At 48.5% G+C, this 26,366-nt stretch overlaps 1 protein-coding gene and 1 long non-coding RNA gene across 4 annotated transcripts in view; one reads left to right on the forward strand and one right to left on the reverse strand.

Moving 5' to 3' along the window:
* Positions 1–26,366, reverse strand: part of ELAPOR1 (endosome-lysosome associated apoptosis and autophagy regulator 1) — an 850,357-nt gene that overhangs the window by 392,476 nt on the left and 431,515 nt on the right. The window lies entirely within an intron of this gene.
* The window catches only part of LOC146870610 (uncharacterized), a 367,507-nt gene that overhangs the window by 179,793 nt on the left and 161,348 nt on the right, over positions 1–26,366 (forward strand). The gene's annotated exons all lie outside the window — the stretch shown is intronic.

The raw sequence follows: 26,366 nt of genomic DNA on the forward strand, positions 1-26,366 counted from the left end.
CTTTGATGTCACCGTCCACACCACTGAGTGCTCACAAATGTGAGTTAGCTTATCATCAGACAACTCTTTTCCCACAGATTATCATAAGCCAGTTAATTTCACCTGTAACATGATCTTAAGATAATGCTGCCTAATGTCACAGCAGCTCATAAATGTGGGATCCCACTGCACCCACTGCCTGTCCATCAGGTGATTCTCACAGTGCTTGCTCATGGCGGGTTAATCAAACATGGTGGTATCGGAAGCTAGCAAGCTCTGGTGTCTGTAGTCACCCACATATCAGTTTGAGCAATTTCCTCGCTGGCAGAGTGCATGATCTTAGTAGCTGCTTCATTATTTCTACTGTTGACCTCTTAAGTAATACAACCCCTGCAGCAAATTTCTTTCAGCACAAAGAGATTACTGTCAGAAAAAGATAAGCATGCCAGCAAGGTTGGAGTTTCCTTCTGTGTGTGATGTACATCATGTGATAATGACCTGACTTGAACTCAAGGAAGGACATTCATAACAAACCCAGCACTGAGCATTAGAAAGAAATGTCTCTCTTTAGAGGCAATTCTTTACGTATTCTCGTCTTTTCTCTTCTGAGCATTCGGTCTCTCAGGATTCTTCAAGGGTGTCTCAGAGTGGAGGAGAGGTGGATCACTGGTAAGATATGACTTTTTAGATGACCCACCACAGAAGGATGAAATTAAGCTGTTTTTCTTTTTATCTATGAGGAGAGGCCTGCGTGTTTGCATTTCGAGAAGAGTGTGATCGATCATGTGCCTTTTTGGTGTGAGGGAAGGTTTTTAGTCTGCTTGGCATGCTGTGTGCAACCAGAAATCCTGCTGCTTTAAGCACTGGTTATAAAAGGTATGGTTAGTACATAGTTGGAAAGCTCCTCTTCCGCTGAACGCACGATAGGCTAGCCTGAGTTTCCGCTACCTGAATCTTTCTCCTATGTCCATTTTTCATCTCTGGCCATCATTTTACTATATGTGATGTACATCGTATTAAAGGAACAAACCTGGAGCAGGCCAGATGCATTGGTCAAGACTGTCTGTCTTGCGCACTTTGTGGAAGGGACATACTGCTCTGGGGTAGCTGGCCCAGGGAGCTACTCACTGGGAGGGCAGGAAGGAGCCCTTTGAACCCAAGTATCACCCGTTTCCACGCCACTTGGCTTGTAGTGCCCTATGAAGCTTCAGAAGGGACTCTCATCTGTAGTAGGAGGGATGAGGGCCTGCCTGTAGGGAACAATTAGTCTAGGAGGCCAGACACTCAGCCAATTAGTTCCGGGGCTCTAAGTTAATGGAGGGGATGATTCGATGAGGCACCTGCTCTTTCCTGTGCATGTACTTATGCAGCTATGCCCATAAAGGGGTGGAAAGGTATGAGTATTGTACTGATTTCTGTAATGTTGCACTTGCTTCATTAGAAGCCCTGAAAGGGGTTGTAGAAAAGTGTAGGGCCAACTACTAAAGGGTCCATGCGTCAAACTCGGTTGCAGCAGGTGTAATTAGAGGTCAGGTGTATGCCAATGCATATCCCGATCAACAGTGTTTGTTAAACTCGTATTCTGTGGTAGTCAGATTGCATTTACTCCTGACACAATCTTGGCAGAGCTTGGAAGGCTAGTGGGTGCAAGTCTAAACAAGCTTACACAATTGAGAGCAACCGGATGGTACCCTTTAAGCCCACAGCCGTGGTGCTTGAACAATTTTTAAAGTGGGGTGCTGTCATCAATGTTACATTATTGAAGCCATAGGGTTTGAGAAAAATCTAAGTGTAGCAAATGCAATCAGAGGAGTGGTAAGGCTGTAGGATCTAGCTGGTGGTGCATTTTGGTGCACTGCAATGTGTGGAAATTGGGATTCAGCAAATATTTCATTTGCGCATCACAAAGTGTATTGATTTGTTTTTATTATGTTAAAATCTTTGTTTCCATCACATTTCAGAATTACAACAAGCATTGAAATAGCTAATCGATCTCACCTTTGTGAACCATTCTCTTTGTTAATAGTTTAAATCTCAGATGCTGTGCAACATATCTAATGGTGACAATAAGGGGGGAAAAGTATTTGACACGCATGTCAGTATTTGTTTGTAGGGACACTCACCATGCATGTGTGCACCTACAAAATCATGTATGGTTTTTTTTCTTTAGTTGCCGATCCGAGTTGGATCAGTAACTAAATAAGAAAATAAAATGTTCAAAAGTGTTGTTTTTTTAAAGCGGGCAGGAGGTGGAGGGGCAAAGCAACACAGGGGAAGAGTGGGTAGCGTAAGGCAAAGCTACACGGAAAGGTGGTTATGGAACAGCAGTGCTTTGGGTTAGGGTGGGTGGAGAACAGCAAAGCAATTTCAGGGGCGGGCAGATAGCAAGAGGGAACTTGCAGGTTAAAACAGTCAGGAAAGTGCAATATGGAGTGCAGGGAGATAGAAGTACACAAGGGAGACAGCTTGAAAAGGTATGGACTCTAATGGAGTGCTTCACTCAAAAGAAAAAAGCAGTGCTATGAAAAAAGCGAGCAATGGAAGCAGAGAAGCTAGGCAATTGAAGCAATTGAAAAGGGGCAATACTCTACGTCTAGGAAAGACATCACAATTGACAAGGCACCAATAAAAAGGCAAATGAGAGTGGCCAGGAAAACTAACAAATGGTAAGTAAAGGGCAGGCTCCAAGCCTTTCTAAGTTCATGGTAAGTCACAATATGCCTTGCAACAGACTCTGTATGCACTTTCTTGCAGGCTCAACCAAAAACAATGTGCTTCATTTGTACATTCCTAACTGCTGATATATTTTGAAAAATTTGTACAGTTAATTTTTCAGGGTTTTAAAGTTTTTTGTGTGCTAGAAAAGAAATTGACATGCTACAGCCTTTTCTTTCACGCTGACTGTACCCAGCAAGAATGTGCCATAGTTTACTTTACAGAATCCTTTAACTTTGCAATCAGAGAAAGAAAAGTAAGCACCAACCTGCCTTTTAAAAGAATAAGCAGCAATTTGTCAGAGGACACAGCCTGACATTTGACCTCTGTGTCTGAACGCACAGCAAATGTAACAAAATAAAAACAAAATCATGGTTACTTTTGGGGTTCTGCAGCACTCACTGGACCCCTGTTTCCAGCACCTATAGCCCACAGATACATGGGCTGGAGCATGAGTGTGAATTATTGACTGAGGACAGGGTGTGAAAATACAATGAATGCATGTATATCTTCATATAAAAGGTGGAGCACTCCCTAGCCCAGCTGGCAATGCTTCACCACTCTGTGTTCACCTCAATAACCCCACCTAGCAAGGATCACAGACCAACTTGTCTCTCCAACACACACAGTGATCATACCAACCCCAGAGTAAGAAATAATCTACCTCTGACAGTGGTGTCCTGCTACAGTACCTCGAAGGGGTGAAGGGGAGGGCTCGCAGTACGGCAATGAATATTGGGATACTCCAAAGAAGAGTTACCTTTCTTTCACCTCTCTGTATGGGCCACTGTGGGGGAGGCGAACCTACATTTACTACAACTTCAGGGCCAGTGGCCCAACAGAGGGAACAAATACTCTCGTCACATGCACCCATCAGGTCAATGGAATAGTGGCTCCAAGGCCCTTGGGGGCCTCAGAGGCTGCTTTGGAGGGTGTGCTGGACATCAACCTGACCAAGCACCTACTGTCTCAGAAAGAGCAGGGGCACAGTCATACACGGCTCCGGGATCAGTGGCATCCCAACCGAGCGGGAGGATCCACAGTGACGCCGGTGCCTGTATAAGCCCATTCCATATCGAGGGGACGCACTGAGGAAACAGCAAGCCTGTGACCGCAAACCAACAAAGAAAAAGCTGGAGGCTAAACTAGCACCAAAGACTGAACAGGAGGAGGAGCAAAGAAAGATGAGGGTGGTTAAAGAGGAGTGCATTCCCTAAATGCGGGAACCACACCAGGAGGAATCCATCCTAATAGGTGTGGGTGAGTCAGTCTCAGCTCTTTTGATAGACGAATTGGGAGAGCCTTGATAGAACCTTGTGAGTATCTTATCTTTGGATTGGTCTAAAGATTGTACCTGTGTTTGTGAGGGGGTGTATGAAAAACCAAGAGACCCTGAGAGTCTACTTATGGATGTTTACCTCTATGAGTGTGACTCCCATAAAGACCTTACATTGAAGCATAGGAATATCTTTGAGGTTACGTGGTGAGGTTGTCACTGGTTTTACAGGGTTCACAGGCCTCATGCCTATCAAACCTATCTTGCTTTGGGGTAGCACATCACTTTTTAGGTCTCGCTGGCGTGGCAGCGCGAAGCGCTGCCGCCAACGAGACTTATTGTTGCCGTGTTTGCTCCCACGGCTGCCTAACGCGCGAGCACACACCTCGCCACCGCCGCCGCCTCCCCTGTTAGAGACCAGTGTTACTGTTGTAGCTCCCTGCAGCTTCCTTCTCGCCCTCATCCCGTCCAGGGCTCTGATGCTCCCACCGCCGCCTTTTTCATCGTGCGGGCCGCCCGCCCCGCTCACCTCCTCGTTCTGTGTTGTTTGGTGCTTTGCGGGTCCGCCGGACCGGCCCCCCCACACTGTTTCTCCGCTTGCGTGGGGGCCCCTCCGTTGGCGGCATGGTGACTGCGTGGCGGGACCCTGCCATGCTGGCCGCCATCTGAGTGTGGTCCTGGTTTAACTTTTCTGCAATTTTCCATGTCGATCGCAGTTGGGCGTTTGTTTGGTAGGATATGGCTTTGTTTGGGCTTCTTTTTAAATGGGATTTGCTGATCGGCAGGTGGGCTTTTGTTCGGTAGGATATGGCTTTGTTTGGGCTTCTTTTGAAGAGGGATTGGATTTGTTTTGTTTTCCTTGACTCAATTTAGTAAGACACAAAACACTAGCTATATACTTTAACAAAAAAACGTATATTTGAGCATTGTTCGTCCTGTTTTTTAAAACGATGCAGCAGCCTCAGTGCTCGGTGTGAAGATGGTGCAGTCCTGCTCTGCTTTTAGTTGTGGGAACAGGTACAACGAGGAGACGCCCATCTTTTATCACAAGTAAGAAAATATTATTGCTCTTGCGCTTTTAGCTCAGCACTGTTTACTTTCTTGTTATGGTTAATATGTATTAGGATGTGTCTGCATTTTCATGTCTTAATTTATAATTTGAGCCTATTTTGCTGCCTTATTCTAGCTCACTCCAACATGGCCGCCCATGTCCATGTTCTTTACTTTCTTTTTTTCCATCGTGCACGCATGCGCTGTATTTTCACTAATCACCTTTGCCTCTTTTACTTTTCTGGATTCATACTGGCGTTCGTAGTCCTGACGCCACGCTCACTGGCAAGTGCTGCCCCTCGCTCTACATTGAAAGTCTCTGTGAGGGTTCTCCTTACAATTAATCAGCATGCCACGTTCCAGGTTGGCGAGTTTATCTTCTTTTTCTATCAGCTGTATAAAGCGATGGAATGGTTCAAGTGGAAAACAATTCTATTACAGGACCGGAGGCTTCCTATTATGCTTCTCTTTCTATTTATTGCTACTCACAGCAGCCAATGAAAACTTTTGTTATATAAAAAACAACAACATATCCCATGATGCATATACCACATCACTTCCTGCAGGGCCCCATAAGAGCCAGTAACACCGGAACCAGTCCTCTTTCTTTGCTGCTCACGCAGACAGTTAAGTTGACAGCTCCGATTTTCATTGGAATTGATTTGTTTTTCACTGCTTTATAATTGATATGCAGTTGTAGTATCGATTGATATGCTAATGCTTATATTGTGTTCGCGATGACAGCCGCTTGGAGTGTGCGGTAGTATCGGCGAGAGCGCCGGATCTTTTCTGCAACCTTCGGGTTGAGGTGTCTGGGAATCCCGCTGCGGCGCTTTGTGACCACCGCGGAAGCGCGCGGTGGGGTTGGGGGCACTGCAAGCGACGAGCGGTCCGAGGCGCGAAAGCGCAAACATTTGAAATTGACAATATTAGACGCGGCGCTCGGCCGCTTCGCATGCCCCAGTTAGCGCGCTGCGCTTCACTCCCTTCAGCACCCGGTACCGCCCCGCCTTTGGCGGGTGCAAGATTTATGACTTGTGGGCGCTGAGGCTTCCCTTGTATGCTCTGACACCAGGAGCCTGGTAGTTTTGGTTTCGTTCGTGTTCCCACGTGCGCAGCCCAATCTGGTTGTTTTTTAGTAGGATTTGGGCTACGCACGTCAAAACAACCCTGTTACTTTCACTTTTAAGCATTTGAGCTGTGATTTCACTCGAAGAGCACTGCTGACGCCTGGCTGGCTGCAAAAACGACCTGGGCCTGGAGGGAGCACACCTCCTTGTATCTGATTTTTGCTCTTTGGCTCCACTACGCCCGGTGGGCTGCAATAATTGTCTACAGCTGCTGCTGAGGAGCTAGGTACCGGTGCTGCTGTGCTGTGGGTTGGCTCCCCCTTGGATTTTCCTCCTTGCTCTTACCTTATGAGCAAATACCGCTACAAGTGTGGTTCCACTATGGATACGTGGGTGCATTATGAGGAGGATGATACCTTGTATGAAGAGGAGGTAGGAGGACCTGCCATTGAAGATAATATTGTTGAGGCCCTGGATGCTTCTGTCCAGGAGTCGGTCAACAAGGCCCTAGAAAAAACAGTTCCGGGAACTGTACAACAAGCTCTGGCGACAGCTTTAAAGCCCATCACTAAGCAGCTGGAGAGGTTTGCAAAGAAGCATGGCTTCCCTAAACAAACAGAAGGGATGTCAGGTGACTCCCGGGATAAGTCTTGGCCGCATTCGGAGTCCTACGAGGCGCTTCCGCGCCCGATTAGAGAGCGTGAGAAGGTTCAGGACACTGACACAGAGTCTACGTCCACCTCTTCTGACACCCCGGATGACTCCCCTCCTAAAAAGAAGGCCAGGAAGACTAAGCATGCGGAGCCCTCCCCGCTGGCTCCTACACCCTTTACTTTCAACCCCGCGGATATTGTGCACCCCAGATCATCGGACTGGTTACCGGCTCCTGAGGTGGCCGCGTACTTACACGAGAACTTACGCAAAGGGTTTGATAAAGAGGTGCGCAACAGGTTACGGTCAGAATGCCCAAGACCAGACCTCTCAGACAAAGTGGCGGAGACGCCGGACATTGACCCCAGCATGCTTACTTTTCTGAAAAAGTTCGCCAAAGACCCCAAGAAAGGGATTGATCGCGCTTGGCGGGGTTGCCAAGACAAGCTCCTGGACGTGGTCGGGCCCCTAGCTAAGATTTTGGAGATGGCCCTGGAGGCGCAGGAATCGGGGAGCACAATTGACTCCCACGTGCTAGCAGGCTGGACCCAACGGGCTATCTGCCTGCTAGGGAATGCCAACTGCGCGATATCTACGGAGCGCAGGAAGTCGATATTAATGCGCATGGACGCCAATCTTACAGAGTTAGCTGCGGCGGAACCTGGGCCACTGGCGGACGGTAACCTCTTCGGTGACCGGTTTGTCAAGGACGTTGCGAAGTACGTGGGCACGTTCACGACCCTGGACAAGGCTCAGGCCGGGATCAAGCGCGTTTTCCACGCCGGTGTTTTCAATAGGGCCGGACGAGGGCGGGGACGCTCGTTTGGCCATCAGCATTCCCAAGGTCCCCAGCGAGGAGATTTCGGACGAGGCAGAGGTGATTGGGACTCCACCCGTGGTGACACCTTTTATCCCACCAGGCAGCGCTTCAACAAGCGGCGCTTCAACAAGGGATCCTATCGTGGAGGATTCCAGCCCGCCGAGTCCTCAGGTGAGCGCTCCAGACTTACTTCCTCTTCCATTGGGGGGGCGTATTCGGTATTTCTATCACAATTGGGCTCAGATATCACACGACGCTTGGTTACTACAGACAGTTCAGGGGTTCCACCTAGAGTTTTTTCAGACGCCCCGTCAGATACAGCGCCCCAGGCAGCTTTCTTTTTCCCAACTCGAGTGCGATTTTATAGATTCAGAAATAGAAGGATTGCTGCAGAAACGCGCGATAGCTCCTTGCAAAGAGGGCCCTCGCGGTTTCTGCAGCAATATTTTTCTGGTGCAGAAGAAAGGAGGCGGTTACAGGTTGGTACTCAATTTGAAAGATTTCAATCACTTTCTAACTTACAAACATTTCAAGATGGAGGGCATCCATCTGTTGGCGGATCTATTGAAACAAGGGGACTGGTTGGTCCGTCTGGACCTGAAGGACGCTTATCTGTCCGTTCCCATATATCGTCCCCATCGCAGATTCCTTCAATTTCAATGGCGGAACCGGTGGTACGAGTATTTGGTCCTTCCTTTTGGACTTTCCTCAGCACCGTGGTGCTTCACCAAGGTACTGAAACCGGCCGTGGCCTACCTCAGGGAGCAAGGGGTTCGCATGATTGTCTACTTGGACGACATGCTCATTATGGCTCAATCTCCGGAGCTAGTGACTCAACACTTACGCATGACCATTCATATTTTGCAGAATCTAGGGTTCGTGATCAACGAACCGAAATCGGTCCTTTCTCCCGCACAGACGATAGATTTTCTGGGGTTCGTCATAAATTCTCCGACGGCCCAACTCTGTCTTCCGAACTCCAAACTGCGGGATATCAAGAAGGAGCTACGCTCGTTCCTGACCAAACAGATGGTCTCGCTCAGGGGGATTGCCCGAATAGTAGGCCTCCTTGCGTCATCCATTCAGGCGATATTCCCGGGGCCCCTGCATTACAGGGCCCTTCAACGCCTAAAGATCCAGCACTTACAGAAGGGCCTTTCTTACACGGATGTGGTTCCTCTTTCCCAGGAAGTGAGAGAGGAAATGCAATGGTGGTTGGCCCACGTCGAGGCATGGAACGGCAGAGCAATCTTCGGCTCTTTACCAGAGGTGGTCATAGAATCCGACGCCAGCCGTTGGGGTTGGGGAGCGCGCTGCGGAAATATTTCCACAGGGGGACGGTGGTCCCTAGAGGAGTTAAATCTTCACATAAATTGTCTCAAGCTCCTAGCAGGATCCTTTGCGATCCGGACATTGGCTCCCAGGCAGATCTCGTGTTGCATCCTTCTTCGGATGGACAACATATCGGCAGTCCGGTACATCAACAAATTTGGGGGCACGAGGTCCTCGATGTTGGTGGAGATAGCGAAAGCCTTTTGGCACTATTGCCTGACCAACCAGATATCGGTGATAGCGGAGTACATTCCGGGTCAGTCCAATGTGGTGGCGGATTGGAACTCTCGCCACCTCTGGGACTACAGCGACTGGCAACTTTGCCCACGCGTGGTTCAGTGGTTACAGGAAGTTTGGGGACGTTGCGAGATCGACCTCTTTGCCTCCCGGCAGTTTTTCAGCTGGAGGCCGGACCCTCTGGCGCTGGCGACAGATGCCTTGGCACAGGAGTGGACTCAGACGTTGAATTACGCGTTTCCACCGTTCATTCTCATTCCCCGAGTGTTCACTCAGGTGATGCGCCAGAGAGCAGAAGTGATATTGGTGACTCCCTTGTGGAAGTCGCAGCCTTGGTTCCCGTTGCTGATGGAGGCGAGTTGCGACTTCCCCAGGAGGATTCCTTGGTCCTCGACCATGCTCCAGGGCCCTCAGGGGGAGACACACCCGATGGTTCTATCGGGGCACCTGTCCCTGATGGCCTGGAGACTTTCAGGCAGCGTTGGCAAATGCCAGGATTTTCGGACCAGGCTGCGAGCTTTATCAATCAAGCGTGGGCCCCCTCTACCAGGAAGCGATATTCTTCAGCCTGGGGATGCTGGGTTCGTTAGTGCATGGGACAGCATGTGGATACCGTGGGGGCAGGATTACCCTATATCAGCGTTACTCCTAGTACGGCCCGCGGGCCAGTGGCGGCCCGCCCGGCCTTCATTGGCGGCCCGCGGACCATGTTCGAATCATACACTATGCTGGTATGCCCTTCCTTGGAGTAAACAAGGAAGATGGCCGCAGGAGCAAACGTTGTGAATACGCTTGCATACGTATTCACAATGTTTCCTCCTGCGGCCATCTTCCCTGTTTACTGCTTGCCTGCGATTCGCCTGCCTGCCTCTCTGACGTCACACCTGGACCCGGCGCGAAGCTCAGGCCCTTTAAAAGTCAGCTGTAACTAGCGCTAGTTACAGCTGACTTTTAAAGGCCCTTTGGTGAGCTTCCTGTTGACGACGTCGTCCTTCCAGCCCGGAGTACCTTCGCAGCAGCCTGGTGTCGTCGTCCTTCCAGTCCGGAGTACCTTCGCAGCAGCCTGGTGTCGTCGTCCTTCCAGTCCGGAGTACCTTCGCAGCAGCCTGGTGTCGTCGTCCTTCCAGCCCGGAGTACCTTCGCAGCAGCCTGGTGTCGTCGTCCTTCCAGCCCGGAGTACCTTCGCAGCAGCCTGGTGTCGTCCTTCCAGCCCGCAGCCCCGGAGAACCTTCGCAGCCGCCTGGTGTCCGGAAAAGCGTCTCTTCGCCTGAACTGGTAAGTTTTTGTTTGTACGCACAAAATAGTTGTTTTGACCACTGCCGGGCCCCGCAGTCTGTCTAGTTATCAGCTTGCTGCATGTAGCCCCGTCATGATTGGTGGCGGCGCAAAACGCCATGTAGAGTAGGGGGGAGGAAGTGTCTTACTGCGCTGGGGACACATCAGCGTCACTGGGGGGCTGTGAGTCTTGTTCTGCGATGTCTGGTGGTGTGAGCGTTTTGAGAAGATCATCCCAGGCCTGCACAATCGTGTGTTTGCGCAATCCCGCAGTTTCCTCCTTGTGCAGCGTGGCGCTCTCGGCTTGTTGTTTTGACCACTGCCGGGCCCCGCAGTTGCTTACTGCCACTAATTCCCATCAACCATCGCCCTGCTGCACGTTCACCCCACTCCGCTCTTCTAGAGATGGAAGACGATTGCCAATCGCAATACCTTTTATTTGTGTTCTTGGACCGGAATAATTAATAGTGAATGAAACCCATCTGTTTTTTTTTTCCGTTACCTAGCTGATGGCGCAGGGGGTGCTTCTCTATTAGTGGGTTACTAAATTGTCTCTCACATAGTACTGTTCTTGAAACTATTCTAGGGTTTGGGGAAAGTGCAATATTTTAATGATTATCACAGTCAAGTGAAGGGCAGTTTCTGATATGTTGGGAGCTAGTTTTGTGTGCGAATCAACTTTTAATGTGAAGTATAGTTGTCCTTGTACCGGAAAATACATTTTCGGATTGGTGAGCTGCTCTGGGTGGGCTGACCATCGACGTGTGTTTGGAGCAAACAGTAATCATACTATTTCATGTTATTTGCATTTGTATATCAACAACTACCATCACAATAGCATTGGGCCCCCTTTTGCAGTAATCTGGGGAGGCCATCGATCTCTCGCATGTTGGCACATGATTATGAGGTTAGCAGAGAGTATGTTATGATATTTAGTTTAGAACTGGATTGTTTATTAGCAGGACAGTAAATTGTGTTCGCTCTGAAGATCTTTTTAGTTCCTTTTGTGTATGGCTGGGTGCGCCAAAAGGACCTTACAATCTCTTTCTTTTCTTTGGATTGTGTGGTCAATTATTGTTCATGTTAATCAGTAGTAAAGTGTCCTCTAACATGATTCACAATCCTGGTAGGTAATTATGCTGTGATGCGTTTTAGGGATGAGTCACACCTTTGTGACCCACTACCAGGCACCGCGAAAAACACGCACTGCCTTCAGACATTAAAATACATTGACAAATTGGGATACGTGTCCCAAATACGCTTCAAAGTGCTATCAGAAGCCATTTGTCTCTCAGCCGTGCAGTTTCTGTCATCAGCGCTTTCCCTCCCCTTTTCCACAAAAGCAGTGCAAACATAAACAGCAAAATATCCTATTATGTGAGATTTGGTTGGCTCTGTTTTAAAGTAGCTTTGCGCGTGAACAAATTTGCACGAAGTAGGGGCATTGATTGATGGCGGTTGATTGATCGGGTTCGGCCTCAAGCATAGATACCAGCTGGCATATAGGCCAAAGTTAAGCTACAATGTTTTGTTAAAATTGTCCCCACCTGAAACCAGGGCCCTCCCCTTGCCCACTGCAGGTGCCTGCGTTCTACCTCATGGTCACAGGGTCAAATCCTGGCGGGTCCTGCCCTTCATGCATCTGAGGTCGATAAAATGAGTTGGGTAGCAACAAACATCTGTTATTTAGCGCCAAGATACCTGCGCGTGAACGTGTGCTTTTAAATACGTGTCTGGGCATGCCATTTATTTCAAATCCCTATTGAGTGACATGTGCAGGTTTACCCATTATGTTGTATGTTTAAACAAAACATTACTTTGATGTTGCTCACAGATCTGTTGCGCGAAGTGGTGTTGGTCCATCGGTCGTGACGCAGTATCGGTCGTGGAGTGTGTCGGTCTACCAGTCGTAGGGTGCTGTCGGGCGCAAAATCCGAATCCAGGTCCGTGTTACTTATTGTGTAGTAACAAAGTAGCTGGAGAGCTCCGCAATGGCCTACAGTCCAGTTTCCAAGCCTTGCAAACGACCCAGATCGATCCAGAGTGAACACAGGACCTTCCAGGAAGCATGGGAAGAAGAGTACTTGTTTGTGGAATGGCCAAAAGAAAAAGCCACTTGTTTGCTTTGCAAAGAGAAAGTAAATGTGCTTAAGAGATATAATCTGGAACGGCACTACAAAACGCGGCACTCTGGATACACTGCAAACTATCCACTGAACTCCAAACTGCGTTCTGCGAAGGTGGCATCACTAAAGGAAGCACTTGTATCCCAACAAAAGCTCTTTCTGTGCCAGATGAAAGAATCCGAGGCAGTAACCGAGGCATCCTTCCAAATTTGCTACTTACTTGCCAAACATAAAAAGCCATTTACAGAAGCAGAGCTGGTTAAGAAGTGTTTTCTCTCGGCAGCAGACATTTTATTTGCCAACTATCCTAATAAAGCAAACATTATGAAGGAAATAGGTGCATTGCAACTGTCAGATTCCACATGCACACGTCGCATCGAGTCAATGGGTGACAATGTTCTAGCGCAGGTCATCAATGCAGTCAAGCTGTCCCCTTTCTTTAGCATTGCTGTGGATGAGTCAACAGATGTAGGTGATGTGGCACAGTTAATGATTTGGGTGAGGTATTTGGAACAAGGAATCATTCCAAAGGAAGAGCTACTCTGCCTTTTGCCATTGCATGGTCACACAAGAGGAGAGGATGTATTGGCCAGCATGTGTAATTTCTTTGATACTCATCACCTGCCATTGAACAATCTTGTAAGTGTCACTACAGATGGGGCACCCTCCATGATTGGACATGAGAAGGGCTTTGTATCTCTGTTAAGGAAAAAACTTCAATCATCCACTTTAATTGATTATCATTGTATAATCCATCAGGAAGCATTATGCGCCAAAATAAAACAAGGGCAACTAAATGAGGTTATGAAGCAAGTCGTTAAAATTGTTAATTATATTCGAGCGAAAGCACTCAACCACAGACTTTTTAAATCATTGCTGAGGGATGCGGAAAGTGAATATGCAGATCTGTTGTTGCATACTGAGGTTAGGTGGTTGAGCAAAGGTAGAGTGCTAGAAAGATTTATTAGTTTGCTTCCTGAAATTGAACAATTTGTAATCAGCCGAGGGCAGTCCTTCCCAGAATTATATGACTTGCAATGGCTCACCATGCTCCATTTTCTGTGTGACATCTTCTCACATTTCAACACACTCAATCTGGCACTTCAAGGTAGACAGAAACTTGTGTCCTCAATGATGAGTGCCATATACTCCTTCGAAAGTAAACTCGAGCTGTTCCGAGAGCAGATGAACGATGGTGATCTCACACACTTTCCTAAGTTGCAGGCTTTAACACAGAGGGTTGAAAAAGCTCAGGAAATGTTGTCCAGTCTCAATCTGTGTACTTATCTGGAGGAAGTGTCTGGGGACATTAAGAGGAGATTTTCGCAGTTCAGAGTTCTCACCCCACTTTTCAGACTTGTAGAAAATCCATGGATGGTTAGTGCAAGGAATCTTGAAGCTGTTGAACTTCTTGGTTTGAAAAGGGCACAAGCTGAGATGGAACTAATTGACATGCAATTCAGCTCTGTGCTCGAGTCCTCTTTCTTGGGGAAGGAACCAGAAGAGTTCTGGCAAAGTGTGCCACCTGAGAAATTCCCTATTCTTTTTACCTTGGCACAGAGAATACTTTGCATGTTTGGCTCCACATTTGTATGCGAGTATTCCTTTTCTACAATGGGTGCTATAAAAAACAAACTAAGAAACAAACTGACTGATGCACATCTGGATCACCTCATGAGACTTGCACTCTCTGAAAAGGTTTCAGAATACAAGAAGTTAATTGCGGACATGAAATGTAAAATTAGTGGATAAACTCTGTGCCTTGGGAAAGACTTTTCCCCATCATGTTTGCCTTTGTACTTGCTGTTCTACTTTCACTAAATGCCTTCAAATAAAAATGTATTATCAAAATGTGCTCTTTGTAGTTGCATCTGATTGTGAAATACAGCATTGCCTAATCATGTTTTGGAAGTTTTTTTTTTTTTACTCTAGCTCCGCCCCCCACTGATCCCGCCCCCACTGATCCCGCCCCCACTGACTCCACCCCTACCAGTGCGGCCCTCGGCCACTAACCACACTGTAATTTTGGCCCCCGACAGAAAGTTTGTGAGTACCCCTGCCCTATATTGTAAATTTTCTTTCGGAGAAGGCGTCGCAAGGCTTAGCCTACCGCTCGGTTAATAACTTCCGCTCCGCCATCTCGGCAGGCCACTCTCAGATCGAGGGCAAGCCTGTCGGGATGCATCCTTTAATCTGTAAACTCCTAAAGGGCATTAGAGTAGCCAATCCGCCCAAACCAAAGTATTCCTCTTTGTGGGACGTCTCACTGGTTCTGTCTCTCTTCAATAGTTGGCCGGACAACAATAGGTTGTCCAGGAAACAGTTGTCGGCCAAACTGGCCATGTTACTTTGCCTAGCAGCTTGCAGACGTTCTTCGGATGTTAAAGCGCTCGATATTACAGGTAGAGTATTTACTCCAGAGGGAGTCTCATTCTCGATCACTTCCAGAACAAAGACAATGTCACGTAGTGTGGATTATCATGCTTTTCCAGATAATGCTAAACTTTGTGTGGTTCAATGCCTCAAGGCTTATGAAGAATGTACCAGGTCTCTCAGGCCTTATGGTGTGGTACAATTGTTGATAGCTCTTCAAAAACCGTATAAACCTGTTACTGCGGCTACCATAGCCCGATGGCTGAAAAATGTTATGCAGGAGGCAGGGGTGGATACCCAAGTATTTGGTGCACATTCTGTTCGAGGCGCCATGGCCTCTAAAACTTTCATGCTGGGTTCTACGGTGCAAGTTATCATGCATTCTGCAGACTGGTCGTCTGAATCCACGTTTAAACAATTTTATGATAAACCGGTGGGTGATATATCCTCTGTGGTTTTTACTCAGCGTTAAACTAGCATAATACGAAGCCTCCGGTCCTGTAATAGAATCAAAAATTAGCTAGCATTCGCGCCAAGAATTTTCAATTCTATTAAGGACACGGAGGCGAGGATTATCCCACCCGGTTAAATTACTGTAATGTAATTTTTGCCCACCTGTGTTGTATATACTCTGTTTTACAGAAGTTACGGGTTGTTTATTTCTGTTCTTTCAGGATCTGACAAGAAGATGGATTAATCCGGTGTACGGAGTGGCGTTTTCCCAGCTGGTCTGGTGTTCTTCCACGTTGGAAGCTGCTGTTGTTGAACTTTAATACTTGTTGAACTTTAATACTTATTGGACTTCTGTTCGGAGCAAAGAAAGAGGACTGGTTCCGGTGTTACTGGCTCTTATGGGGCCCTGCAGGAAGTGATGTGGTATATGCATCATGGGATATGTTGTTGTTTTTTATATAACAAAAGTTTTCATTGGCTGCTGTGAGTAGCAATAAATAGAAAGAGAAGCATAATCCTCGCCTCCGTGTCCTTAATAGAATTGAAAATTCTTGGCGCGAATGCTAGCTAATTTTTGACTCTCTCTCTTGGTGTAAGAAGACACGCAGGTTTTTTGTTACCTGTTTTCTTTAATGACAGTATTTCCTCGGCACTGTACGTGTAATTTGAACTAACAGAAAATTAGACGGAACGTGAAAAATAAAAAAGTCTGGAAACTTGTCAGCCGGTTTCATGGAGATGGCGTGACTAAGAGTTGAATAGGTCAGTGGAAACTGAACACCCTGTCAGCCCTGCATCCTCTTTGTATGCACTGCAAACAAACAGACAGGGACACGCTTTCATAAGGTTGGAATACATGTTATAGTTTGTGTTATCACTGCCTTCCTCCCCCAAACCTGCGCACATTGTTTTCCCCTTCCACACTAGAATGTTGCAGACTCGTGGAAGAAACGAAAAGCATAAAATAAAGAGTTCAGATTGCATGAATCTTAGCACGTCTGGATTACATGCACATTAATTGGAATCTGAGCAAAGTTTGCCTTGAACGCACGTTCTGATCAAGTACGGACAATAAGGGGCATTCTTCGCCTGCCACACACCCTGGCACCAGATGTAGCCTGTTGGTTGTTCTTATGCGCATTCTGAACAATGCACAGGAAGAGCCCAGTGGTGACAGGCACTCCAGAGCCACTGACTCAAGTTATATTCAGAGTTCCAGACATGTAATCTATGCGCCTACCCTAAACTTGAGCGCAGTTAATGTTATTCTCAAGCAATATTGAATGAATTGTCTCTTGGAAAGTACTTTAAAAAAAAAAATTGGTAGCAGTCAAGTTTTTCACCCACATGAGAATGGCACAGGGAGCACATCAAGATTGTGTAGAAATCAAAGAATTTAGCGTTTTTTCTGTTTCTTTTAATATTAGGGGGTGAGCTAATAAGTGGAGAAAACCAGACAGCAGTACCAGCAATGTACACTCCTGCCTGTGCAAAAACAGTGTCTCCGTATCCATAAGTGGGCTCCAAGTAGTGTTTGCCATGACTGCGTTTACTTTGCTTAGTTACTTTGTTAACAAAGCCATAGCTTTACTGTACGATTGCTATAAAAAGCTTATAATATGGTATGGTGTGCACTTTTTTCCTTTCTTCACGCCACCCCCAAAAAAAAAAACATAAACATCATTGCCATTTACAATGCCAATAGCTCCAACTCCAGCAAATGCGAGACCTATTGCATTGCAAATGCTTGTTTGACAGTAGCTTACGTAAAAGGCAGAGTCTAGTGAGAGAACAGTTTTGTGGGAGAAGCACATGATTACTGTGCTCCTGGAAGAAGAACATGGATACCGTCTCCGAGATTGGGCCGATAAAGCAGCTGAGGGGAAAGGGGGGGGGGGGGGGGAGCTGAATGCTTGAATTATTCTCAGCCTTGTAATTCCTCGGGCTGCATCCCAGTCCATTTCTCTTCGCTCGTCTTGCCACACCAGACAGGAAAAAGACATATGTAAATCAGTTTTAGTCCAAAATTGAGGGCAAGCCCGTAGGCCCATCCATGCAATGTATACTCAAAGCAACTAATTTTGCTTTTGTTTTACACTGCAGCAGGCATTTTTAATTGCCTTTGTCAGCGGTCGAGTGCAAAAATCAAGCCTATCAGCTTTGCCAGTGTTGGTTTTCAAGGCTTTGGGTGAAACGACAGTTGGAAAATTAAGCCTGTTATGTTAATGTTCTTGCCTGAGTTTCACCTGATTACGTTTATGTATTCCTGAATAACGTAGATTTCGATTATTCACAGCCTGTTAAAAGGATGCAACGTAAGCTCTTAAAGGTGAGAGGGGAAGTGTACTATGAGTAAAATGTTTACTTAGTGGGTTCAGCTTCTGCTGCTATAAGTGTGAGAAAGTGCCATCTTTCTTGCATGGTATGCCCCCACTTTTTGCTAAATTGCTGAATGTACTTTGACTGAGTGTACCCTGGACTCCTGCCAATCAGGTGCCCAGGGCCTATGTTCCTTCCTTAAAACACACAAACTCCAAATTGGCAAACCCTGGCCACATGTCAGCCCCTAGTAAATGGTACCCTAGGTACCCAGGGCCTTGTGACCAGGGAAGGCCCCTAAGGGCTGCAGCACTCATTGTGCCACCCTTAGGGGCCCTGTACCCTTACACACACACACTGCCTTTGCAGGCTGAGTGTCTGGGTGCAGGACAAAATGAAGAGTCGACATGGCACACATCTCTGTGTGCCATGCCCAACACCCACACTGCCAAGGCATATGTCAGTCACCCCTCTGGCTGGGTGCCTTATGCTCATGGTGTGGGCACAGGAGCAGGAGCCCTGTGCCCCTACAGTACCCAGGTCCATTCCCGGGCACTGTTAGTGCAGTGCTGCCATTTAAGAGTACATGGTGCTGAGAGCTCATCAAACACGAGCTCCACAGCACCATAATGGCAACACTAAAGACTGGGAAGTTTGGAATCAAACTTCTCAGCACATTAAACCCACACTGATGCCAGTGTGAGATTTAATGTACCAAGCACCCCAGAGGGCATCTTAGAGATGCCCCCTTACAACTAACCTACAATCCACGTCTGCTCTGATGCTGCCCAGGCTGCCACACAGCAGACACGTTGCTGGACCCCTGGGTGGGAGAGCCCCTGCTCTCCCGGGCCGGCAACAATGCACATCCTGGGTGAGGTGATAAATCTCCTCCCCCAGGATGAGCAAAGGGTAGCTTCAAAGGCCTGCCGCCTCTAGGAGTTTCCCCAGGCCACTGCAACCCCCCACTCTGGCGGGAAGCTTGGCCGGAAACCCCATACAAGGACAGGGGATGTGCCAGCCTGCCCACCCCACCCCTCAGGTGGGGGAGGCGAGGTGAAGCACATCTCCGGGCTCTCGCCATCTTGAAGATGGGAGGCCCTACCCTATCAGGATTAGGCTACTGCCCCCCTCCCACAGGAGAGGGGCAGGATAGGGGGTGTACCCACCCCAGGACAAGGACCCATTGGTCCCTGACCTTCACCTACCTGTAACGCCCCTAAATCTAGTATTTAGGGGCACCCTGAACCTTCCTTCCCCAGATCCCAGATTCGAAACTACAAGAAGAGCAAGAAGAACAAAGACCTGCCCTGCAGCTGCTAAAAAGAGGAAGACACCAACTGCTTTGGCCCCAGCCCTACCGGCCTGTCGACCCTCGAACCTGCTCCTGCTCCAGCGCGGCATCTCTTGTGGCCAGCAACCTCAGAAACCCCGGAGGACCTGGCTACCTTTGAACTCTGATTCCCTGGGACTCCCATGAGTAGAGGCTCTACTCAAAACCTACCTTTCACCCCTGGCAGCAGCCCGGAACCGCGATCCCAGCCCACTCTGCACCCGCCAAGCCTGGCCGGTGCCGGGGTGAACTAAACCCACGAGGACGACCCCACGGCGACTGTGACCCCGAGTCCGGCGCCCAAGGACCCCCCTCGACTATCCTGAAGAAGCTTGCAGCCTCAGAACAGAGTGCCACCCCAACCGCGATCAACAAGAGGGTAAGATTTCCGACATCAAAAGGCACCCCTGCACCCGGCGCCCCACGGCCCTCTGTGCCCAATCCCGGGGTACCTACCTATCCTTCAACTACCTAACTTACCCCTTGAAGTGGTGGTGGCACCCGAGGAGTCCTCGTCCCCGAGCCTGCAGTCTTTTTCCAAACCGGAGATTTCCCATAGAAATCAATTGAGCGCCCGACGGCTCAAAAGCACCCTGCAGCCAGCCGCCCGAGTGGCCCTGGCAGTGAAAACTCTACTCTAACCTACTTCCCCACTTGCCCTGAGTAAGTGACCAGGAGCCCAGCTCCCACAGCCACGTGGCTTGCCAGACAGCAGCCACCAACCAAGGCCCCCCTATCCCTCACAGGATAACATTGGGCCTAACTCTCTCTGCACCCGGCCGTCCTGAAACCGCTGAGGGTGAACTAACTGTACCTACCTGACACTGGGGGACCCCTGAGTCTATGCCCAGAACTTCAACTCTGCCAGTCGAGTACTTACCCTTAAACCGCTAACTTCATTTTTCTCATAGGGTAACATTGACTGGCTTTTGCTTGAAAATTCTTCTAAGTGTGGACTTTTCAAAACTTCAAATAATCACCAAAAATCAGCCGAGTGACAAAAACGAATTTACTCACCTGCTCTTAGGTGAGCTCCCAGTGCTGGATCTTGGTGCCCAGCACTGACTCTGAAAAGTACCCACAACTATACTTACCATTAACTCATTTTTCTTCCATAGGAAACCATTGACTGCTTTTCTGTGAAATTTCCTATAAGTGTTGATTTCTGCAATTTCTAAATATTCCTCAAAAATCGTATAACATCTGAAAACGTAATTACTTACCTGTTTTGGATAAATGTCCCAGTACTGAGAATAGACACCCAGTACTGGATTACAAAAGTAACGATAACCTACTGTACCTGTAACCTACATTTCCTTCCATAGGGAATCATTGATTGTTTGCTCTGAAATATTTTCTAAGTGCTCACTTTTGAAATAGCTAAATATTAGTTAAAAATCATTACAGTACCAAAGTCGACTTTTAACAGCTGATTCTGAGAACTGACCCAGGACTGGATCTAGGATCCAAGCCTGGAATTACAAAAGTAATCTACAAAGTAATCTGTTGCATATAATCTGAATTTATCATTGAGCTCAATGTATTGTGTGTAGAAATAGAGTTGCCTACTGCAACTATTTGTAACTGTTTACTAAAAAGTCAATTACATATACAAAAGTATTTTTATAAAACATCTCCTGTCGAGAAAGTATATTTTAATTCCAAGTGTTGGTTCTAAAATAAAACAAGCATATATTTTTTATATACAAACCATTGGCCTAGAGTTCAGTTAGAGTGTGTGGAACTATTTGCTGACTGAGTGTGTACAACAAATGCTTTACATGTCCTCTGATACTGCCTTACTGCTCGACCAGGCTACCACTTTGGAGAGTAAGGTTATAATCTAACTTTAACCTCTGTTAAACCCTTGGGGTCTGTGGACTCTGTACACCCTGTACCTATTAAGGAACAGTATATACAGAGCCACTTTCTCACATTGGTGGATCAGCGGTGGGATACAAACTTGCATTTGTTGGACTACTTGGTTACCATCTGACCACACGACAGAACTCCTAAAAATTGCCTTTAGAATTCTGATTGGTCTTTCCAAAGTTACTAAAAGTCTTGCTAGGGCCTTGCTTAAGTCCCATTAGAATTTTAGAAAAATAAAAGTCACTATAGTCAGGGTAGAGGGTTAGAACTGTCAGGTTAGAATGTCTCAAACAAACCCAGCTATTAGTGATAATAATAACATGGACCTGGTGGAGGAGCTCGACCTCACACCTTACTTACACTTGTCTTTCAAGGAATTGAGGTCCTTATGCAAACTTAAAAATTTACAAATGGGCCTGCATCCAACCAAACTAGGGCTCCAGGAGCTCTTGGCTGAGTATGCTAAGGACCACCCATCTGAACATGGTGATGGCCAGTCAGATGACGAAAGGGAAGCAGAGGAGGTTGACAACAACCCCCCCATGCTATTCCCTAGGGAGGAGAGGGCACCCATACCCTCCAATCCAAGGATTAGCATCTGGGAACCTAGAGACTACACTGGTGGCTCTGGTACCAGAGAGAACACTGGGGGACCCACCAGTGAAGAGGACAGCCTTTTAGCAAGGCTGGCCAAAAGAGTAGAGCTAGAGTCCAGGTTCCTGGCTCAAGAAAAAGAAAGGAGAGAGATGGGGTTAGCACCCATCAATGGTGGCAGCAATAATCAAAACAAGGATAGGGAGGAAACTTCTGATCTTAAAATCCCCAAAGGGATTGTCCCTAAATTTGAGGAAGGTGATGATATCACCAAATGGTTCACAGCCTTTGAGAGGGCTTGTGATATCAGAAAAGTAAAGAAACCTCTCTGGGGGGCACTCCTGTGGGAAATGTTCTCTGGTAACTGCAGAGACAGGCTTCTGACCCTTTCTGGGCCAGAAGCAGGATCCTATGACCTCCTGAAGAGAGCTCTGATTGAGGGATTTGGATTCACCACTGAGGAGTATAGAATTAGATTCAGGGGGGCTCGCAAAACCCAGACCCAGTCCTGGATTGATTTTGTACACTTCTCAGTGAAGACACTGGATGGTTGGTTAGCTGGACATGGTGTGCAGGATTTTACTGGATTGTATAATTTATTCATGAAGGAACATATATTGAGTAACTGCACAAATGAAAAGTTGCATCAGCATTTGGTAGACCTAGGTCTAATTTCTCCCCAAGAATTGGGAAAGAAGGCAGACCACTGGGTCAAGACTAGGGTAACTAGGATGTCCACTGGGGGTGACCAAAACAAAGGGGTCCCAAAGCCTCCCCAAAAGAAAGAGAGTGAACCCATTGCGGATAAAAGTAAGGAGTCCCAGGTAGCCCCCCAAAAACCTGTCCAGAAGGGTGGGCCCCAAGACACCTCACAAACTAGACCAGGGTACCAAGGTAGGAATTGGGATCCCAACAGAATATGGTGTTACAACTGTCAGAAGTCTGGACACCACACCAAGGACTCTAGCTGTCCTAAAAACAAAATCCCTAGTACAGCTCCAGGGGTGACTAGTGTAGCCCCAGGGGATGCCAGTGTAGCTTGGGAGGGAGGGTCCTCAGATGAGGAAGTCCTCCTAGCTTTCAACTGGGGAATGGGCCCAAGAAGCAAGCTGGAGATCCCAGAGGGGAGTAGACACTTCCACCACCTAAGGGTGAATGGAATCCCAGCCACTGCCCTGAGAGATACCTGTGCCAGTCACACTGTGGTGCATGACAGGTTGGTATTCCCACACCAATATGTCCCAGGGGAAACAAGAAGGGTGAGAACTGTCCCAGGGGGAGTCACTGTTAGGCCTGTGGCTATAGTGCCCCTAGCCACAGCTGGATCCCTTAGATGGAGAAAAGTGATAGTCAGTAAAAACCTCCCCCTTGATTGTCTCTTGGGGAATGATCACTTAGAGGTGGAACTGAGCCAAAGAGAGGTGCTGGCCCAATGCCAGGCCTCACCCAAAGAACCGGTGGGTGCTCAACCTGCAGTCAGTGCAGCTGAGCCCCAAAAGAGTGAGAAGAAACAGATTAGGAAGGGTGGGCAACTGTTAGCCACAGTTCCAGAGGGCCAGGGAGATTCTATCCCAGTGAGGGAAGACCCAAACAATGGCACTGGTACAGCCCCCCCTAACCCACAACAAGACCTGACTAGTCAGACAACTGTCCAGTCTGAGTTAGTGGCTCCTCAGATGGCAACAAAGGGTGGAGAAAGGGTGCTCCCTACAAAGAGTAGTGACCCCCACCCTTAAATAGACCAACAGCCAGGACCCAAAGAGACCTATAAGATAGCCCCCTCACTTGCCAGTCAGGAGCTAAAGGTGTGGTTCTGTGCACTGACAGCTGTCAGCAGCCTCTGCTGGGTGTTAGCCTTTATGGCAGCCCTATCCTTGGCATGGTGGCCTAACCCCCTGCCAAATAGCAAGTTAGGCCCCCTGACCTTATTGGTCATGGTGGGGTTGCTCAAGTTATGGGTAACCTCTGTGGGTAAGCTGGGCCTAGCCCTGGCTAAGTTAGAATTTGCAGAGGTATGCACCTCAAAACCCAAAATAGAAAGATGGGACAAGGACAATAAAAGACAAGGAGAGGAGCCTTGGGAGTTAGGTCCTGAAACTAATAAGACAGGCCAGCTTCCCAAAGGGACTGCCCATGCTAATGCAGATGGACTTTCCAGGTTCTTCCACTTAGACAATGAAGACTCCATAGGACAAGGTTAGTCTCATCACCTTTCGTTTGAAGGGGGGTTGTGTGAGAAAGTGCCATCTTTCTTGCATGGTATGCCCCCACTTTTTGCTAAATTGCTGAATGTACTTTGACTGAGTGTACCCTGGACTCCTGCCAATCAGGTGCCCAGGGCCTATGTTCCTTCCTTAAAACACACAAACTCCAAATTGGCAAACCCTGGCCACATGTCAGCCCCTAGTAAATGGTACCCTAGGTACCCAGGGCCTTGTGACCAGGGAAGGCCCCTAAGGGCTGCAGCACTCATTGTGCCACCCTTAGGGGCCCTGTACCCTTACACACACACACTGCCTTTGCAGGCTGAGTGTCTGGGTGCAGGACAAAATGAAGAGTCGACATGGCACACATCTCTGTGTGCCATGCCCTACACCCACACTGCCAAGCCATATGTCAGTCACCCCTCTGGCTGGGTGCCTTATGCCCATGGTGTGGGCACATTAGCAAGAGCCCTGTGCCCCTACAGTACCCAGGTCCATTCCCGGGCACTGTAAGTGCAGTGCTGCCATTTAAGAGTACATGGTGCTGAGAGCTCGTCAAACACGAGCTCCACAGCACCATAATGGCAACACTAAAGACTGGGAAGTTTGGTATCAAACTTCTCAGCACATTAAACCCACACTGATGCCAGTGTGAGATTTAATGTACCAAGCACCCCAGAGGGCATCTTAGAGATGCCCCCTTACAACTAACCTACAATCCACGTCTGCTCTGAGGCTGCCACACAGCAGACACGTTGCTGGACCCCTGGGTGGGAGAGCCCCTGCTCTCCCGGGCCTGCAACAATGCACATCCTGGGTGAGGTGATAAATCTCCTCCCCCAGGATGAGCAAAGGGAAGCTTCAAAGGCCTGCCGCTTCTAGGAGTTTCCCCAGGCCACTGCAACCCCCCACTCTGGCGGGAAGCTTGGCCGGAAACCCCATACAAGGACAGGGGATGTGCCAGCCTGCCCACCCCATCCCTCAGGTGGGGGAGGCGAGGTGAAGCACATCTCCGGGCTCTCGCCATCTTGAAGATGGGAGGCCCTACCCTATCAGGATTAGGCTACTACCCCCCTCCCACAGGAGAGGGGCAGGATAGGGGGTGTACCCACCCCAGGACAAGGACCCATTGGTCCCTGACCTTCACCTACCTGTAACGCCCCTAAATCTAGTATTTAGGGGCACCCTGAACCTTCCTTCCCCAGATTCGAAACTACAAGAAGAGCAAGAAGAACAAAGACCTACCCTGCAGCTGCTAAAAAGAGGAAGACACCAACTGCTTTGGCCCCAGCCCTACCGGCCTGTCGACCCTCGAACCTGCTCCTGCTCCAGCGCGGCATCTCTTGTGGCCAGCAACCTCAGAAACCCCGGAGGACCTGGCTACCTTTGAACTCTGATTCCCTGGGACTCCCATGAGTAGAGGCTCTACTCAAAACCTACCTTTCACCTCTGGCAGCAGCCCGGAACCGCGATCCCAGCCCACTCTGCACCCGCCAAGCCTGGCCGGTGCCGGAGTGAACTAAACCCACGAGGACGACCCCACGGCGACTGTGACCCCGAGTCCGGCACCCAAGGACCCCCCTCGACTATCCTGAAGAAGCTTGCAGCCTCAGAACAGAGTGCCACCCCAACCGCTGTTAAGGCTTTCCATTGCTGTGCGCTGCGCTGTGGCATTTAGGCGCTGTGTTATATTTTAAAAATACCCCGTTTTTGTCTTCTTAGTTACATTTATTTTAAACACTTCCCCTGTTTTTAAAAATCACTGTCACTTACTTGCACCATAATTGTGCCCTTCACCGCGGCTTCAGCGGGTCCTTCCTAGCGCGTTTCGCGCTTTCTGGGAATATTTGGCGCCATCTTGGGGGTAGGTAGGGACGCTGACAGGACGCCAGTCCAGGTAGCGCTCTAGCAGTCAGGCTGACTCGCTAGAGCCCTATATAGGCTTAACATGCAGGCGCGCAGCGTGTGCGCGCGGTGTGTGTGCCGCAGTAACGCCGGAGTCACGCCAGAGTCCAGCCCGTCTGCGCCCGTCCGCGCTAAGGACGGGCTGGATGGCTGGGAGACTGGACATACCGATGGTGAGTACATAGGGATCAGTTATTCTTGGCAGGACTTGATCACTCTTAAGCCTTCTAAGCTGCCTTGCCACTATAGGAACGCCCCGGAGGCGCTTCAGACCTCCCCCGGCTGCCACTGTTTTCGGTCCTCTTCTATGGTGTCGGCTCCTGTTGCTGTCGCTACACCTGTAGGTCCGAGTTTTAAATCAGGAACTAGCCTGAGGAGTGATAAGGGGTTTCTCGTAAATGCGAGGTCATTAATTAAGAAAAATCTCGCATTTAAGGATTTCGTACTGGCCAGAAAACCTGCCTGGGTCTTCATTACGGAAACTTGGGCCAAGGACTCCTCGGGACCTGATTTGGTTGAGGCGGTACCAGAAGGCTACACACTGGTGAGGGAGGACAGAGTGGGACGTATGGGGGGAGGGCTGGGTATCCTTCATTGAGACTGCCTATCCTGCCATATTATCCCACTATCTGAACCTCAAGACACCTTTCAGGCCCTTCAGTTCTCCATTAACGGATCATATGTAGTTCCGTTTACTGGCTTTCTCATTTATAGACCTCCGGGGACCAGAACAGATTTTGGTTATCACATGCTTAATATTTTAGAGCCACATTTTGGCTGTG

The sequence above is a fragment of the Triturus cristatus genome, chromosome 1_1, assembly GCF_964204655.1.
Source record: "Triturus cristatus chromosome 1_1, aTriCri1.1, whole genome shotgun sequence".
Classification (NCBI taxonomy): Eukaryota; Metazoa; Chordata; class Amphibia; order Caudata; family Salamandridae; genus Triturus; species Triturus cristatus.